This window comes from Cibotium barometz, chromosome 39 (assembly GCF_041138505.1).
Source record: "Cibotium barometz isolate CiBa-2024 chromosome 39, ASM4113850v1, whole genome shotgun sequence".
In the NCBI taxonomy this organism is placed as follows: domain Eukaryota; kingdom Viridiplantae; phylum Streptophyta; class Polypodiopsida; order Cyatheales; family Cibotiaceae; genus Cibotium; species Cibotium barometz.
The window spans coordinates 14,118,082-14,122,228 of record NC_141084.1 but is presented as its reverse complement, the minus strand read 5'-3'; the positions used below and the strand labels follow the sequence as shown (position 1 = coordinate 14,122,228).

The following is a 4,147-nucleotide window of genomic DNA, read 5'->3' as shown; positions in this document are numbered from 1 at the left end:
AACAAAATAGCCGAAGTCAAGGGTGACCCATGCATTGTGCGCGTAACGATCCCATACTTCCTATAAAGCTAGAGAGAGTTCACATTTGTACTTTACATGCAAAAATTAGGATACTGGATAAGCTATTAAAGCTTCATCTTGACTATGCTCATTCCATTTTGCCATCAAAGCTATCAGATGCATGTTTAGAGCAATGTGAGATTTTACTCTCTCTAACATGGGATTTCATGGTAGAAATGTGCAACTTAAAAAGGATGACAAGAAATCAGGTACCAATGTTGATGTTCTGGCAGATGTGTCAATGGAAGGAGCCAAAGCTAGGAGGTTCTTGTCAAACTATGAGAACAAACAAGTTATAGCAGTATGGAAATGTTGAAAAGCTCTATGTGAGTACACAACTAACCAAGCTAGTGATCCAAGGATGACAAAGATTCGTATGAGAGTCTAGATAGAGCTTGATAATTTTATAAAACTCTTATGTAAGCAAATAACTAAAGGCAATTATGCAACTCAGTTTGAAATAGCAATCAAGATGCTTGTGAAAAAAATTATAGTTTCCTAGGGGAGCAAGGACATAACCTTCTACTTAGTAAGAGTTTTTGCTTCATATAATTTGTACGTTAACTAATTAATGACATAAATCGATTATTAATATTTTTTTCTATGTGAAGCATATTTTGTTTGCTCATGGCCCATACTTTGTGAAGAACCAAGGGCCTCTTGCTACATGGAGTACTCAAGGCATGGAAAAATCGCACTATGCCGTACATATCAACTATTTTTGTACAACTCGACACAGTGGTGGGTGGAAAAACAAAAACAAATTCATTACGAGAGATCTTCAACACATTCTACCAGAACAAATGCAATGATACAATGTAATTCTTAAAAGCCAGGTTAGTTTATACCACACAAAAATATAGCTATTATTAACATCAATATATTATAAACACTCATCATGCTCAATAAAGTGTATCTTTATGCAAGATGGAGAAAAAGTCATGGATCTTACAAAATTTTAAAGAAAGTGTTTGCTTTTAAATGACCAACCCACACTATATACCAAAATTCACTCTGCATAAAGATAACTACAATGTAACAAAAAGTAGGAAAAGTCTTCTTCTTTTCCCCTTCTTCCTCTGTTTTTCTTCCTCAAAGAGATTTCCCTCCTTTTCGAGGTTTTCTTTGGGCAGTTGTTCACCCTCCTTTTCTACACCCTGAAAATGGAGTGAATAAACAGGAATAGCACACTAAATAATAAAAGATATGTGAATAAAATGGCATTGCACCTTCGAAAAAGAAATATACCCTTGCCAAGTTGCCATATAGGGCCAGTGTTCCCGAAAAACTATATACAATTTGAACTAAAAAATCCTCTACTTTTCCACATGCAAAACAGTTTTCAAGAGTTCAAAACTTCAAATTTTAATGTTCTCAAGAAATAAACTCTAACTTCTAAGATACAATAGCACAAAACCTTTTCACATGAAATACTAAACTCTAAAAACTTTATATAGGCAAATTAAAAATTACACAATGATGTAAGAAAAATATCTTACTATCCATCTTGATAGTTGATAAAGCATTACATAGTCAATTTAGTACAATCATTAAAGTGATTTTGGACAACCATAGAAGTGATTTGGAAGATCATCACACATCAACAATAGAAACACAATTACAAAATTTTTGAAGTACTTTGAATCATTCAAAATAACCATCATGACCTTGCAAATTCATATCAATATAGCATCGACTAGCTGAAAACTCCACATCTAACAAAGCAATAGTAGAGGAAATTAAGCTTGGTATGCTTGTCACATCCACATAGCTTTTCTGAAACACTAGTGACACATTAGCTAAGTGTTCCAACACATCTAGTAAGAAATGCAACATGTATATAAACTTGAAGTTGAAAACTATCTTATACAATCTTTCATTCTCCTCTTTTAGGCAGCATAAAAGAAGTGGCTCAAGTACTTCACATGCCTTTACGATGACTTTATGCCAGCTTAACCACCTTAGTTTGTGGATTTTCTCCATCTTAAGGTGTGGACAATCCAATTCTTCTTGAAATTAAACTAATCTTGCTGAACGTTTAGAGCTCTTATTAAACAAACCAACAATCTCATTTAAGGTTGAATCCATAAAATTAGCATGTTGTGAGCTTTTGAATGCATCATACACGCATAAATGTTTTCTATGAGCAACACAATGGATGGTGCTCATGAAAGGACTCCTCTTTTTCATCAAGGCAGCAAGACCATTTGTTACACCTATCATAACAGATGCTCCATCTGAACCAAGACTCATTAGTTTTGAACAATCAGGCCCATATTCATCTAACAATCCTACTAAGCATATTCTAATACCTTGGCTAAACGATCCATGACCTCAAGCAAACCCAAAAAAGAAGTGTGCACATCATTATCATGCATGTAGTTTGCATACACTATAAGATGCTCCATAACAGAAATATCTGTTGACTCATCAACCATGATCCCAAAGAAAGGAGAAGCCTTCCCTTTTTGGATAAGAGAACTGCATATAGATTCACTTATGTACGAGGCAAACAAGGCTGCAACCTTATCATTTTGATAAAGGTCTTTGGGAAGAGCTTGCACACATAGACATTACCTCAACAAGACTAGAAAACTTGTTGAAAGCAAGATCCTCCTTGGCAATGTAATAGGCACATTGAAACACATCACCTTGTTGCCGCTTTATTTCTTTTTTTAGAGAATTTTTGCCATAGTTAGCAAAGTAAGCAGCCCATTTATGCTGGTTTGAAGATGCATGCACTTTAATAGCACTTAGCTATATATTCACATATCCACATGTGCCAAATTCACTTCTACATTTTTTCATTTTTTGCAATATAGTGCAAAATATACAACCACGTGCAACATCAAAATGTTCCCAATCAAAAGATATATTCCATGCATCATTCCACATACTGAAAGCATTTTTAATTCTCGCTACCTTGTCCTCTTGAGTGTTACTAGAGACATCTTCAGAGCCATGGAAAATTGAGTCTCTCTCTTTCTGGGCCTTCTTTCTGGATACGGAAACAAAACGTGTAAAACTAGGAAATGCTAACAAAGTTGATTGCTTATGCACCATTTCTTAAAAAAACACAAAACATTTCATATATCATAAGAGTTACGATCATTCCTACCTATTTGATATTTACAAATGTTTTTTTCACTATCTCAAAGCACACTTTTTACACTCCACTCTACCTTTATTAAGATAAGTACCAAAACTAGTTTTAGATGACATATTAAATTAGAAGTACCAAAAAATGTATAAATAACAATGCTAAAATATAAAGAAAACAAATAAATCGGTGTTAACTAAAATCATAATTTGCATGTAATAAGTTAAACAAGAAAGTAACAAAGAATAAATTAGCAATTGTATGAAACATAAACTGACTTGAGAACCAGCCAGCCATAATCTCTCTCTCTCTCTCTCTCTCTCTCTCTCTCTCTCTCTCTCTCTCTCTCTCTCTCTCTCTCTCTCTCTCTCTCTCTCTCTCTCTCTCTCGGGCATGCATGCATTGAAAGAGATTCCCTTGCCTTAAAAAAATAGGCCTCAAGAAACAAGAAAAGACCATAACACAACGAAAAAAAACACTCAGACAACCAACATCTCTCTCTCTCTCTCTCTCTCTCTCTCTCTCTCTCTCTCTCTCTCTCTCTCTCTCTCTCTCTCTCTCTGGGGGCAAGCATGCATGTACATAGAGCTAAAAATGTAGGGCGCCTGCCCATGGCCATGGTCAACAAGTGTCCTATGTCTTTAAGAGCTTCCCCTCTCTTGTGAAACAAATAAAAAACATAAAGTAATGAAAAAAAATAGAAGCAGACCTGCTAATGCTTTGCCCGTTGACAATAAAACACAAGGCCATAATCTGTATAGTGTTTAAAACTTTAGCTTTATTAAGAGAAGTCCCTAAACCAATTTTTAGATGACAAGATTAAATTACAAGTGCAAAAAAATGTATATAAACAACAATACTAAAATGTAAAAAAAACCAAATAAATTAGTAAACTGAAATCATAATCTGCATGTAATAAGTTACATGTAAACAACAATGCTAAAATGTAAAAAAAACCAAATAAATTAGTAAACTGAAATCATAATC

At 34.3% G+C, this 4,147-nt stretch overlaps 1 pseudogene; it reads right to left on the bottom strand.

Annotated features, from left to right (window-relative positions):
- Nucleotides 1-1,088: 1,088 nt before the first annotated feature.
- LOC147615752 (uncharacterized) lies at nucleotides 1,089-2,868 on the bottom strand (annotated as a pseudogene).
- Between the last annotated feature and the right edge of the window lie 1,279 nt (nucleotides 2,869-4,147).